The sequence below is a fragment of the Peromyscus eremicus genome, chromosome 6, assembly GCF_949786415.1.
Source record: "Peromyscus eremicus chromosome 6, PerEre_H2_v1, whole genome shotgun sequence".
NCBI lineage: Eukaryota > Metazoa > Chordata > Mammalia > Rodentia > Cricetidae > Peromyscus > Peromyscus eremicus.
Window position 1 is genome coordinate 126,089,482 of NC_081421.1, and position 15,644 is coordinate 126,105,125.

The window sequence follows — 15,644 nt, forward strand, 5'->3', positions numbered from 1 at the left end:
AACCAGCAAAACAGCCATGAACATGCATGCACAGATGCTCAGAGAAATGAGATCCTAGGCCTTGCATTTCTCTGTCCTCTCCTGGCTGGCTGCCTCCTGTTCATCTTTGCAAATCCATTTCAAATGGAATTCCTGAGGACACTTGATTTCTGACTCCTACTTCTGTGGGTAAAGCAGGTGACTTCTCTGGAAATTTATATGCATATGCAGGGCTGGACATAGATAGAGAAGAGAAGAGGGGTGGGGACACAGCAGTGAGGAGGAGACAGCATTGATGGGATGGTTCTGTGACATCCTGCCCATCCCTTACCACAGCCTCAGTAACTGTTCATTCAATATTGTTGTCACACACAGGAGAGATACACATGATGTAGTGATCACATATATGTATAGGTCATACAAAATTACTTAATTGTTCACTATGGAATTACTGGTGCTTCCATAAACTGGATATAGCATATGCTATCAGCAAAGAAATTCATGGTAGCCAAGCACTTATGTCATCTGGAACATCATTATAGATTTTCTTCCACTGTTGTTAGTGCTGTCTTATTTTTAATCCCTTTAATCACTAAATCATTTTAATTGATGCTGAAGTGGGGTCTTTGCATTTACCTGCTGTAATATTTATTTCCCTTGTTTTGGAGTGTACTGAGCATCAGCCCTCTTCGGAAAGGCTCCTAGGTATCTTCCAGTCCCGTCCAGATGTGTGCTCATTCCTCAGCCCCGAGGACTTTGCATATTTGTTGACTGCAGTCTATTTCTTTGCTGTCTGACTGTCAGTTCCCTTTCCTCTGCACTGGGCTTCTGCTGTGTAACCCAGTGTCACATTCATAGCACAGAACGAGTAAGGAGTTAATTCTACATTCATGAATGCTGTGGAAAAACTGAACTGTTCTTTCTTAATCCAATTTGCTTTTAAACTACAAAAGACTTTTAAAAATGCAACTGGCTAGTTGTTTGTACCACATATCAATTAAAATTAATAGCATTTCATAGACTCACAGCATGTTGCACAAGGGTACTTGGTCAGGAGTAGGATGCTGAGGTGCTGATGTTTTAACATCTTGGTCTCATGAGTTTCATAGATTTTAAAACTAGTATCCAATGTGCTGTATAAGGAAGTAAAACTTTGGAGGAGGTGATTATGTCATGACAGCAAGGCTTTTATACACAAGGTTGGAGCTCTACCAGATGAGGTCAGAACTGTCAGTCCTCTGTGAGCCAGAACACAGGTAACACGATCTGAATGCCTTGACTTTGGATTTCCCAGTCTCTAGAACAGTAAAATAAACTAAAAAATGATGTAAAAAAATCAAGCAATAGCTGTCTAGTGCTGGATACCTCACGTGTTTTATTGCAGCAATCTAAACAGCCCTGGATGGTGGGCTTTGGCGATGGACTGATTGCCTGCCTCTGGCACACAGGAAAAAAGGCTATGCAATTGTATGATGGGTTGCAGTGTGTTTGTGACAGGGTCTGAGATAGCCCAGTCTGATCTTGAACCCCTGACTTCCTGGCTCCACCTCTGAGTTTGGAGATTACGTGCATGTTCCATCCCAATTATGTTCTGCGGTCTGTTTTAATACATAAAAATATTGGAGAAGTTCTCAGAACAAGAATGGCATCTCCATGGCACTGGAGGAAGCATTGGAGTTTAAATAAGCAGCACTAGGCCATCAGACGGTGTGCATCTACAGATCTAGTGCTAAAACCTCTGTGACCTTATTCCAGGCTGGAATGGCCATGTTCTGAAGCTCTGGACACCACATTTTTGAATTCTAGATAAAATGCTTATTGTTAAAATATAGAAAGGTCACAGGACAGTTCAGCCTGCAACCTGGAGAGAGTTCTGTCAGCACACTTTCTGTTCTTTTTCTCCTTCTTCAGCTGTTTATAGATTTGCCCCTTCAGACAAAAATTATATTATTCATGTGATTATTGTCATTTGCTATTACTTTTACGGACAAACTTTTAGCTTTTTCTGCGAAAATCCAAGAGATGCTGAAACAGTCATCTCCTAGTGGAAGGTCAATTTGCAATTCACGCCAAGTCTTCAATCTGTGGAGTACAGTCCCTCTTCTAATACCTCTTCCTCTTTGTTCTTTGGGTGTATAGAATGTGATAGGTTTTCAGTTTGGAAAAGAAGAAACACAGAAGCCAGCCTGTTTAGTTTACAGCTATCTTACTGGAATTAAAGCGAATTGTCTTTATAACATTTTTTTTTACATTTTTTTTTTTTTATTTTGCAATACAGTTCAGTTCTACATATCAGCCATGGATTCCCTTGTTCTCCCCACTCCCGCCCCCCTCACCTTCCCCCCAGCCCACCCCCAATTCCCACCTCCTCCAGGGCAAAGCCTTCCCTGAGGACTAAGATCAACCTGGTAGACTCAGTCCAGGCAGGTCCAGTCCTGTCCTCCCAGGCTGAGCCAAGCAATCCTGCATAGGCCCCAGGTTTCAAAGAGCCGACTCATGCAATGAGCACAGGATCTGGTCCCACTGCCTGGATGCCTCGCAAACAGATCAGGCCAATCAACTGTCTCACCCATTCAGAGGGCCTGATCCAGTTGGAGACCCCTCAGCCATTGGTTCATAGTTCACGTGTTTCCGTTCGTTTGGCTATTTGTCCCTGTGCTTTATCCAACCTTGGTCTCAACAATTCTTGCTCATATAAACCCTCCTCTTTCTCACTAATTGGACTCCCAGAGCTCCACCTGGGGCCTAGCCATGGATCTCTGCATCCAGATCCCTCAGTCATTGGATGGGGTTTCTAGCACAACAATTAGGGTGTTTGGCCATCCCATCACCAGAGTAGGTCAGTTCGGGCTGTCTCTCCACCATTGCCAGGAGTCTATTGTGGGGGTATCTTTGTGGATTTCTTTGGGCCTTTCTAGCACTTTGCTTCTTCCTATTCTCATGTGGTCTTCATTTACCATGGTCTCCTATTCCTTGTTCTCCCTCTCTGTTGTTGATCCAGCTGAAATCTCCTGCTCCCCCAAGATCTCTTTCCCTCAACCCTCGCCCTTCATTACCCCCACTCATGTCCAGGCTGTTCATGTAGATCTCTTCCATTTCTCCATCATTTGGCAATCCCCGTGTCTTTCTTTGGGTCCTGTTTTCCAGGTAGCCTCCCTGGTGATGTGAGTAGCAGTCCAGTCATCCTTGTTCCACATCTAGTATCCTGCTATAAGTGAGTACATACCATGTTTGTCTTTCTGAGTCTGAGTTACCTCACTCAGGATGATTTTTTCTAGATCCATCCATTTGTCTGCAAACCTCATGATGTCATTGTTTTCCTCTGCTGAGTAGTATTCCATTGTGTATATGTACCACATTTTGTTTATCCATTCTTCAGTTGAAGGGCATCTAGGTTGTTTCCATGTTCTGGCTATTACAAACAATGCTGATATGAACGTAGCTGAACAAGTGCTCTTATGGTATGATTGAGCATTCCTTGGGTATATGCCCAAGAGTGGTATAGCTGGATCTTGGGGGAGATTGATTCCCAATTTTCTAAGAAAGCACCATATTGATTTCCAAAGTGGTTGTACAAGCTTGCATTCCCACCAGCAGTGGAGGAGAGTTCCCCTAGCTCCACATCCTCTCCAGCATAAGGTGTCTTCAGTGTTTTTGATCTTAGCCATTCTGACAGGCATAAGGTTGTATCTCAGAGTTGTTTTGATTTGCATTTCCCTGATGATTAGGGATGTTGAGCAATTCCTTAAATGTCTTTCAGCCATTTGAGTTTCCTCTGGTGAGAAGTCTCTGTTTAGTTCTATAGCCCATTTCTTAATTGGACTGTTGGGCATTTTGATGTCTAATTTCTTGAGTTCCTTATACATTATGGATATCAGTCCTCTGTCAGATGTGGGGTTGGTGAAGACCTTTTCCCGTTCTGTAGGCTGTTGCTTTGCCTTGTTGACCGTATCCTTTACTCTACAAAAGCTTCTCAGTTTCAAGAGGTCCCATTGATTCATTGTTTCTCTCAATGTCTGTGCTACTGGTATTCTATTTAGGAAGTGGTCTCCTATGCCAATGCATTCAAGACTACTTCCTACTTTCTCTTCTAGCAGGTTCAGAATAGCTGGATTTATGTTGAGGTCCTTGATCCATTTGGACTTAAGTTTTGTGCATGGTGATAGATATGGATCTATTTGCAGCCTTCTACATGTTGATATCCAGTTATGCCAGCATCATTTGTTGAAGATGTTTTCTTTTTTCCATTGTACATTTTTGGCTCCTTTGTCAAAAATTATATTTTCATAGGTGTGCGGATTAATGTCAGGGTCTTCAATTCGATTCCATTGGTCCACATGTCAGTTTTTATGCCAGTACCAAGCTGTTTTTATTACTATAGCTCTATAGTAGAGCTTGAAGTCAGGGATCGTGATGCCTCCAGAGGTTGTGTTATTGTACAGGATTCTTTTGGCTATCCTGGGTTTTTTGTTTTTCCATATGAAGTTGAGTATTATTCTTTCCAGGTCTGTGAAGAATTGTGTTGGTATTTTGATGGGGATTGCATTGAATCTGTAGATTGCTTTTGGTAAGATTGCCATTTTTACTATGTTAGTCCTGCCAATCCATGAGCATGGGAGATCTTTCCATTTTCTGACATCTTCTTCAATTTCTTTTTCAGGGACTTAAAGTTCTTGTCATATAGGTCCTTCACTTGCTTGGTTAGTGTTACCCCAAGGTATTTTATGTCATTTGTGGCTATTGTAAAGGGTGATGTATCTCTGATTTCCTTCTCAGCTTCTTTGTCCATTGTATATAGGAGGGCTACTGATTTTTTTGAGTTGATCTTGTATCCTGCTATGTTGCTGAAGGTGTTTATAAGCTGTATCTGCTGTGGATATCACTATATGTAAATAAACTCTGATTGGCCAATAGCCAGACAGGAAGTATAGGCGGGACTAACAAAGAAGAGAATTGAGGGAACAGGAAGGGAAGAGAAAGACTGCCTGGAGTCGCCGCCAGGACAAGGAAGATGTAAGGTACCAGTAAGCCATGAGCCATGTGGCAAAGTAAAGATTAATAGAAATGGGCTAAATATAAGAGTAAGAGTTAGACAATGACAGGCCTGAGCTAATGGCCAAGCAGTTTAAATAATATAAGAGTTTGTGTGTTTATTTTATAAGTGGGCTCTGCGACTGGCGGGACTTGGTGGTGGGAGCTGGAGAAAAATTCTCCAGCTACAGTATCAGTTCCTTGGTGGAATCTTTGGGGTCACTCAAGTATACTATCATGTCATCTGCATATAGGGAAAGCTTGACTTCTTCCTTTCCAATTTGTATCCCCTTAATCTCCTTATGCTGTCTTATTGCTCTGGCTAGAACTTCAAGTACTATATTGAATAAGTATGGGGAGAACGGACAGCCTTGCCTCGTTCCTGATTTTAGTGGGATTGCTTTGAGTTTCTCTCCATTTAATTTGATGTTGGCTGTTGGCTTGCTGTAAATTGCCTTTATTATGTTTAGGTATGTTCCCTGTATTCCTGATCGCTCCAAGACCTTTATCATGAAGGGGTGTTGGATTTTGTCAAATGCCTTTTCTGCATCTAGTGAGAAGATCATGTGGTTTTTTTTCTTTGAGTTTGTTTATATGGTGTATTACATTGACGGACTTTCGTATGTTGAACCACTCTTGCATCCCTGGAATGAATCCTACTTGATCATGGTGGATAATTGTTTTGATGTGTTCTTGGAGTCTGTTTGCCAGTATTTTATTGAGTATTTTTGCATCAATGTTCATGAGGGAGATCAGTATGTAGTTCTCTTTCTTTGTTGTATCCTTGTTTGGTTAAGGATCAGGGTAATTGTAGCCTCATAGAAGGAGTTTGGTAATGTTCCTTCTGTTTCTATTGTGTGGAACAATTTAGAGAGTATTGGTATTAACTCTTCTTTGAAGATCTGGTAGAATTCTGTGCTGAAACCATCTGGTCCTTGGCTTTTTTTGGTTGGGAGACTTTTAATGACTGATTCTATTTCCTTAGGGGTTATTGGACTATTTAAATAGTTTATCTGGTCTTGTTTTAACTTAGATATGTGGTACCTATCCAGAAAGCTATCTATTTCTTTTAGGTTTTCCAGTTTTGTGGAGTAGAGGTTTTTGAAGTATGACCTGATGATTCTCTGGATTTCCTCAATGTCTGTTGTTATGTTCCTTTTTTTTTTTTTTTTTTTTTTTTTTTTTTTTTTTTTTTTTGGTTTTTCATGACAGTGTTTCTCTGTGTAGCTTTGCGCCTTTCCTGGAACTCACTTTGGAGACCAGGCTTGCCTTGAACTCACAGAGATCTGCCTGCCTCTGCCTCCCGAGTGCTGGGACTAAAGGAGTGTGCCACCACCACCCGGCATTATGTCCACCTTTTCATTTCTGATTTTGTTGATTTGGATGCTCTCTCTCTGTCTTTTGGTTAGTTTGGATAAGGGCTTGTCTATCTTGTTGATTTTCTCAAAGAACCAACTCTTTGTTTCATTAATTTTTTGTATTGCTCTCTTTGTTTCTATTTTATTGATTTCAGCTCTCACTTTGATAATTTCCTGGCGTCTATTTTTCCTGGGAGACTTTGCTTCTTCTTGCTCTAGAGCATTCAGGTATGCTGTTAAGTCACTAGTGTGAGATTTCTCCAACTTATTTATGTGGGCATTTAGTGCTATGTATTTCCCTCTTAGCACTGCTTTCATAGTGTCCCATAGGTTTGAGTATGTGATGTCTTCATTTTCGTTGATCTCTAGGAAGTCTTTATTTTCTTCCTTTATTTCTTCCTTAACCCATTGGTGATTCAGTTGAGTGTTATTCAGTTTCCATGAGATTGTAGGTTTTCTGTAGTTTTTGTTGTTATTGAAGTCTAACTTTAGACCATGGTAGTCTGATAGAACACAGGAGGTTATTCCAATTGTTTTGTGTCTGCTAAGATTTGTTTTGTGGCCAAGTATGTGGTCGATTTTAGAGAAGGTTCCATGGGGTGCTGAGAAGAAGGTATATTCTTTTTTGTTAGGATGGAATGTTCTGTAGATGTCGATTAAGTCCATTTGAGTCATGACATCAATTAAGTCCTTTATTTCTCTGTTAAGTGCCGATTTAGGAGATCTGTCCAGTGGTGAAAGTGGGGTGTTAAGGTCTCCCACTATTTATGTGTGGGGTTTTATATGTGGTTTAAGCTTTAGTAATGTTTCTTTTACATATGTGGGTGCCCTTGTGTTTGGGGCATAAATGTTCAGAATTGAAACTTCATCTTGGTGGATCTTTCCTGTGATGAGTATGTAATGCCCTTCTTGATCTCTTTTGATTGATTTTAATTTGAAATCTATTTTGCTGGATATCAGGATGGCTATACCCGCTTGTTTCTTAAGACTGTTTGATTGGAAAGTCTTTTCCCAGCCTTTTATTCTTAGGTAGTATCTATCTTTGAATTTGGGATGTGTTTCTTGTATGCAGAAGAAAGATGGGTCCTGCTTTTTTATCCATTCTGTAAGCCTATGTCTTTTTATAGGTGAATTAAGTCCATTAATATTGAGGGATATTAATGACCAGTGATTGTTCTTTCCTGTTATTTTTTGGTGGTAATGTGTGTGTACTTCTCTTTGTTGGGGTTTACTGCTGTGGCTTTATCTGCCTGTGTTTTTGAGGGTGTATCTGACTTCCTTAGGTTGGAATTTTCCTTCTAGTGCTTTCTGTAGGGCTGGGTTTGTGGATAATTATTGTTTAAATATGGCTTTGTCTTGGAATGTCTTGTTCACTCCATGTATGATTATTGAAAGTTTTGCTGGGTATATTAGTCTAGGCTGGCATCCATGGTCTCTTAGTGTCTGCATTACATCTGTCCAGGTCCTTCTGGCTTTCAAAGTCTCCATTGAGAAATCAAGTGTTATTCTGATGGGTTTGCCTTTATAAGTCACTTGGCCTTTTTCCTTTGCTGCTATCAATATTCTTTCTTTATTCTGTACGTTTAGTTGTTTAATTATTATGTGGCGAGGGGACTTTTTTGGGTGGTCTAGTCTGTTTGGTGGTCTATAGGCTTCTTGTATCTTCATAGGCATTTCCTTCTTTAAGTTGGGAATGTTTTCTTCTATGATCTTGTTGAATATATTTCTGTGCCCTTGAGTTGGTATTCTTCTCCTTCTTCTACCCCTATTATTCGTAGGTTTGGTCTTTTCATGGTGTCCCAAATTTCTTGGGCATTTTGGTTCATGACTTTGTTGGCTTTAGTGTTTTCTTTGACTATGAATCTATTTCTTCTACTGTATCTTCAATGCCAGAGATCCTCTCTTCCATCTCTTGCATTCTTTTGGTTATACTTGCATCTGAAGTTCCCGATCATTTACTCAGATTTTCTATTTCCAACATTCCCTCTGTTTGTGTCTTCTTCATTTTTTCTATTTCCCTTTTCAGGTCTTGGACTGTTTCTTTCATTTGTTTCATTGCTTTTTCTTGATTTTCTTTCAGTACCTTATTGTTTTCTTCCAGGACTTTATTATTTTCTTCTAATTTGTTTGCCCTTTCCTCTAGTTGTTTACAGCGTTCTTCCCATTTTTTTGTCTTTTCCTCTACACAAGCCTCTACCTTCTTCATGATGTCATTCATAAAGCTGTTTTCTTCTGCTTCTTCCAATTTTTGATGTTCAGGTCTAGATGTTGGAGGAGGGCTAGGTTCTGGTGATGCTGTATTGCTCTTCATTTTGTTGTATGTATTTCTGCCTTGGCGTCTGGCCATCTCTTTGTGGTTCGTTCTTGGTCTTATCAGCGCACTTGGTTCAGACAGAGCTGACAGATTCAGGAAGTCTCTCTATCTTGTCCAGATGGGAGCTCTCTTGTCCAAATGAGAACTCTGGGGCAGGATGGGAGCTCTTCTCTCTCTCTCTCTCTCTCTCTCTCTCTCTCTCTCTCTCTCTCTCTCTCTCTCTCGTCTCTCTGGTCCAGAAGGGAAGTCCAAGGCAAGATGGGAGCTGGGGGCCGGTCTCTAAGTCTTAGGAAGTGGTGGGGGTTTTGGGCGGATGGGCATGGGGGCAGGGCATGGAGATTGCAGGGTCTGCAGGGGGTCTTGGAGAAGGGGATCCTTCCCGGATGGGGCTAGAAGGGAACCTGCCCAGTGGCCGGAACCTGGGGCCAAGTTGGGCATCTCTTCCCCGGAGTGGCTGGTGCCCAGGGAGGGGGTCCGGGCTGAGCCAAGGCACTCACCTCTGTCCAGAAGGGAAGTCTGGGGCAGGATCTGTCTTTATAACTTTTAATGAGGTGCTCACTGTGGACATGTCCCCCTGCTAAATTTAGCCAGAGACTTGTTACCAAACATGCAGCACTAGATATAAGCACCTCACTGACCAGATGATGATGTCTTCTGCAGAATATGAGGAGGCTCAAGTGGGGTCTATACACAGCTTGGTAGAGCAAGGACTGGAGATGAAGTGCAGGATAAGCTATGAGCAGGGATGAGGCTAATGCTTAACTGGTTTCACCTTCTAGCCAGTGCCAAAGCAAAGACCATCTGACTTCCATTCAGTTTTCCCAGATGTGGAGGGAAGGAGGAGAAGGAGAAGTACTCAACAACTCATCAAAACTCAAACATCAAGAATGAGGTCAGTCAGCTGCATCTCATGAATGTCCAAGCAGCTCACCTGAAGAAGTCCTTGCTGCACTCACCAAAGTTTCTAACAAGGCACTTCCTCTCCTGATAAATGATTTGGGTTCCTCAGCGTCAGTGGCTTTCCAATGGCAAGAATCGCTTTTCTCTTATTTCTCTGTAAATAAAATAATCAATAAGCACAACAAACCTATTGTCAAATATGGAGTTTCAGCCCAGGAAGGCTCCTCTGTCATAGGCTCCAGCCCTTGAGATCTTCACAAAGACCTTGATGGCTCAGGGCACTCTGTGTACTATGCTGCAAGCCATTTATGCCCTGTGAAAATTAAACAATAATGCCAAATTGGCAGCTGTGGGGAAGGCACACAGCAGAGCAGTCTGGCTGCTGCTGAATGACCATTGGGAGGATTTGCCTCCTTTCATCTCATTGGGCTGTGCAACAGAGTGCGCTGAGAACCCTGGGAAGCTCCTTTATCCTTGCCAGAGGGGGTCTTGATTTCAATGCCCTCTATGACACTCCTGTAAAAGGGACTGCCAAGCAACGAGTGATTTTGTGAAAGAAGCCACTGCCGTGACAGCCACACAGAGCCTGCATCAAAAATACTAGGAACAATTTAGAGGGCCATCAAGCACATGAATAGCCTGGGCCTTTTGCCATACATCATACACTGGAGTGGGGAATATCAGTGTGGGATCAGAGGGAAGTGGCCAGGGGAATGGCACACTTCCTGATGCCAGAAGGATTTTCACAAACAGCTGATTGTCCTCAGGCCTGACGCAAAGTCATTTTTCTCTCCCAAAATGTTTATAGGGGCTCTTTCCAGAACCATAAGATATAATTTCTCTGAGCCTTCTTGAAACTTCTATACCTTGTGTCAAAGCCATCTCAGTGAGATGCATCATCTAATCTTGAATGTAAAATCTCAGCCCATTTCCCATTCTGACTTCTTTGTTATTTTGAAACTATCTGTTGTCGATAATGATCATTTTTAATGTTACCTATAGAATGATTTATATTAAACAAATGAATTTTGGTTTTTCTGGCTTCCACATCTATTTTATAGAAAGAAACCTTTATTTAGTTATTTATCTGACAAGATGCACCTTCCTGCTCTATCTCACCATATTAGGCTTTGGAAGAACATGCATCCCATCAGACTGATATTCTCATACCACATATTCCTGTGTATTTGTATGTGCATCTATGCTGAAATTGCCCCTTCATTCAACTACCATTGCTATCTAACACTTGAAAAGTTATAGCACACGTGATGTAGGGTTTAGTTTTAATAATTAAAACTAATTAGATAATTAGTTTTAAATAATTAAAACTAATGCACAATATAAAGTCATCCAACGAGCCTCAATGGAAGAATTGTCCAAATCAAGTTGTCCTGTGTGCAAATCTGTGAAGGATTGTCTTTATTGTCAGTTGTGTGAATAGAAACAGGTAGAAAGGTCTACCCTGTTTGTGGGTGTCCTCATTTAATGGTCTGGGCCACAAATTGTATATAAGCAAAAATCACTACCTGAAAAGAACTGAAAGCTAGAAAGTAAGCTGAATGGGTCCCTTTCTTCTCCCATCTCTTGACTGTGTGTGTGAGCAGCTTCTGCATGAGTTCCCACTTTGAATTCTTTGAAGTGGAGGGCAGTAACCTGGAATTGAAGCTGAATAAAACTTTTTTCCATCACATTGCTTTTTTCAGGATATATGTCACAGTAACAGTAACAAGACACCTGGCTGGAGCATGATTGCATCACAAGAGTAGGAAGCCCTTCTCTCTTGCTCCCAGGCCTCATTGTTTAGCACCTGCCCAGTCTAGCACAGTGCTGAGCAAACATCGAGTGGAAATATGAACGCATGTGATATAGACCCTCTTCTTGGAAGTCACTTACCCAGACTGTTTTCATTGTTCTCTATTATTTTTCTTTTAACACTTTCTCTTACCTGTGCATTTTCCTTTATGATTACTGTCATCTTTTGTTAAAATAGATGTGTGTGAGGAAAATATTGATGTTTGGCCATATGTCTGTGGGTGCTAACACTATCTTTATTCTCTGTCTCTGTCTGCCTGTCTCTCTGTCTCTGTCTGTCTGTCTCTGTCTCTGTCCCTGTCTCACTGTGTGTGTGTGTGTGTGTGTGTGTGTGTGTGTGTGTGTGTGTGTATCTCATGTGTCCCTGGTTAGCAATGCTCTGGCTTGATGGATTACTTGGCAGTGAACCTGAATGCTCCTCCCTGTCCTTCCTATAGAGATGAGTCTTGCATCTTGGTACTTTCTATATTTGCTTACTGAAGACTGGGTCCTGGCCTGAACAGTGCAGAAGCAGGTACAAGTCATGTTTGTGTTGCAGGCTGTCCGCTCACAACCCCTTGTTCTAGCGCTACCCGACAGGACACTTCTTTTTTAGATATTTAGCCAGTAGTGTTCATCTTGAGGTGGAGGAAGATGGATGGGAAAGATTCTCACTCCTAGTACTTCTGGGTTTCAAGTTTGTATTTCTGTCATTTCTTCTTTTCACTAAGTAAATTGAGACTACCACATCCATATTTCTTCGTTGTCCAGGGATTTTGGTTCTTTTAATCTCTCTGCTCCACAATTGAGGACTGCTTATGATCCACGTACTTCAATCATGAGAGACTTTGCCACCCAGTGAGCATGTATATTTTCCACTGAAGTCCCTGATCACATTGAGCTTATTGATGATGCATGGGATAGGAAACTGCGTTGTAACATGGGCCTTCAGTGCCCTGAATGGCTCATGATGGCATTCGTATAACTTAATCCTCTCAGTCATATGATCACAAGCCATCTTATCATCTGCAGTTACTTTTATAGTTTATATTTTATTTTATATTTAAGAATGCCACTCTCTGTCATGATGTCTAGCCTTCGAGGATTCTGAACTGGCTTCTGCTAACCCCCATGTTGTTTCACTGTTCAGCCCTCTCTTCCGTTTCTCCCTGTGAAGACTTCTCACACTGCTGCCACTGATACGTTAGTTTTTAATCTACGTTGGACTTACCACTGCCATTACCTTCATGATTCATCAATGTTTGCAGTTCCGGGTTTCCAAAGGGAAACATCTTCATCTAATTATCTCACTTTTACATTTAAGAGCTAGATGTGGGTGGAAAGTTCACAGGAACTTTGGTTTGGGTCCACTGTGCATTTAAAACTTCTCTGTCTTGCCATGTTTTTCTAACCCTGCATTTCTAATTTTATATGTTGGAGTGATCAGAATTTCTTCTTTTCCAAACAGCCTCACTCTGGTTATTTCTGTTTTCTGCATCTCATAGTTAAACTTCCTCTTGTCACTGCACTCTAACACACACACACACACACACACACACACACACACACACACACACACACAAGCACATATGTATACAAACATACACACATTCACACAAATACATACATACACTCTAACACATACTCTTTTCTTTCTCCATCTCATCTCATGCCCCCTCTACATGATATCATGATGCCTTCCATTGACAAAGTTCCTGACATAGACTTCTGAACCTTTTCTGGATCCCTTCATTCCTTCCTCCTAGCACTTTGACTGTAGCACTGTTAGTTAGTACAGTTGTCTTTGTTGATAGATTCTTGACACTTTATCCTGTCAACTTCCTTTTCAAAAGTATTCATTTTTTCCATTCTTTAGGTTGTATTGTTACTGTGTTTCTATTTCTCAATTTCATGCCTTTTTTCTATACCTAGCCTTTAAATTTACCTTTATAGTTATATCCTGTCCTGTTTCATCTTCTCCCCTCTACAGTTTTAACTGGAGAGCATAAACATTCTGTAATATAATTATCATCCCTAGAATAAAATCTCCCAGAGGTGTATTCAAACTGTCTGTTGGTCTGTCTATCTTATTTCTCATATCTTATCTATTTATTTGTCTATTATCTATTTATCTGTCTGTCTATCTATCTGTCTGTCTGTCTATCATCACTATCTATCTGCATGTCAGTCTGATATCTATCTATCCATCCACTCATCAATCTATCTAATAACTATCTATCTAATCTATCTATATCTGTATCTATCTATATCTATATCATCTTTATCTATATCTTCATCATCTATATGTATACATTTTTGTTTTCCTTTAATCTTGGACTAGACTCTAATTGCTAGCAGTTCTGGTGCCTTTGTTGCTCACTTGCTAGAAATACAAGCATGTACCACTACATCCATCTCTACACTTTGTCTTGCACATTTACTCCCCTTCTTATCTGTCTCTATGGATTATATGTCTCTTGTACGTCTCTATGAATCACCCTTCTCCACACAGGAGTCCTGAAGACAACTGAATACAAGCATTCCCCAAAATAAAATCATTACCTCATTTCTCCTTGATATTGTCCTGCTCTTTTTTCCTCTTCTCTGTGGGTGGCACTATACTTTGTCCAGTTTCCCAGTCTGAAAATGTGCACCCCTTATGTTATTCTTCACACAGTGTGAACTATCAATCCTGCCAATTCCACAGTTAAACATCTGCCCATTAAACCCATTCAGGGTCACATGCAAAGCTCATAGAAAAAGCAATGTGCAATAGGATGCATTAGAGGGAAATACAGTTCTAGAGTTTTTAAGGAAAATGAAATGCATGATTTAAAGTATAGAGTACTTTCAAATATAAAGTATCAAGATAAAACAGAGACGGGGAAAGGCAAAGACAGTAGAGAAAGTCAAAGTTAGCATATATGACTTGATTGTCTTATTAAGAAGGTTTTAATTTACATATTGAATTTATATTTGGTTTTAATAGGAGGGGGGCATGACTTGGTAGTATGTCATACAGTATCAATATATAGGGGCAGGCTGATTTCATGACATTATTTTCATACATGCAGACACTTGTACCCATGTACCACCCCACACAGAAACATGACTTGGAAACCTTAATTTCCTCAGCCTGCTCCTCTATTGCCCCTCTATCCTCTAATGTGTTCCTCTGAATAACTTTCCCATTTTGCCAAACAGTAGGACGTTGATACCACAAATGCCCTTAAACGTTATTTTTTCCTTGGAATGATCATTCTGACTCATCATAAAAGACATATTACTCTGAAGGTAGCCCATCTGTATATATTCACATAGATTTGGTAGATCTATTTCCAAAGACTTTTTTTTTTCAATTCACAATATGTAGCGGAAGTAGGTGGCTATTTCAAGGTCTGGTCACCTCTAATTAAAAGATTATAAGAAAAATTCTATTAGCAATTTGGGGCTTCAATCTGGTTCCGCAAATGATGAATGGCTTTCTTTGATAGCATCTTTCAAAAGATGTAGCTGGGTGAAAAATCACCCAAGAGGTGAACTCTGTTCTATTTATCATTAGCTTGCCATGCTTCCACAGATGCTTCCTGGGAACCATCGTAACCTGCTTAATTTCTCTATGTGTAATGGGAAGCAAATAGCCTCAATTAACGGGCTGATTAGAAACTTCTTTAATGAGTTCCAGTAGTTCTCCTCATTATTGTTGATACAGTACACTGAATTCTGGAAGCTGGAATTTGAGCATTATTAGAACATAAAATCTGAACCATTGCAAAACTAGCTTTCCAATGGTGTTTGTTGTTTATTGGCTATTTCTGTCTTGTTTGTGTATAAATAGGGAACCACACAGGAATGAATTCACATATGTGGAGTTTGTCAGCTGGGCTTTAACTGGTATATGTCATATGTAATGGAGCATGGCTGGAGTTACATCTCAAGAGATAGAGGATTGCAATGTGTTCTAGTGACATGGCTAATACCATGGACTGAGAGGTTGGTGGTAGCTTCATTGAGTGGTATTGATGACTATTTAACTATATTATGCAAGGAGTTTTATTGGAGCAAGCTATGGAGACATCTCAAACTTGGTAACTGGGTAGCTTAAGGAAAGGAAAAAGTCACATACAAAGTTAAATTTACTCTGAAGTGAGAACTTAATATCGACTCACCCCGCCCCCTATACCACTAGAAAAAAACATTGATCCTCTTTGTTCCACAGTATCTTAGAATTCTAAACAAGAGGACTTTGGACCCCTGGGCTCTCCTCCGTA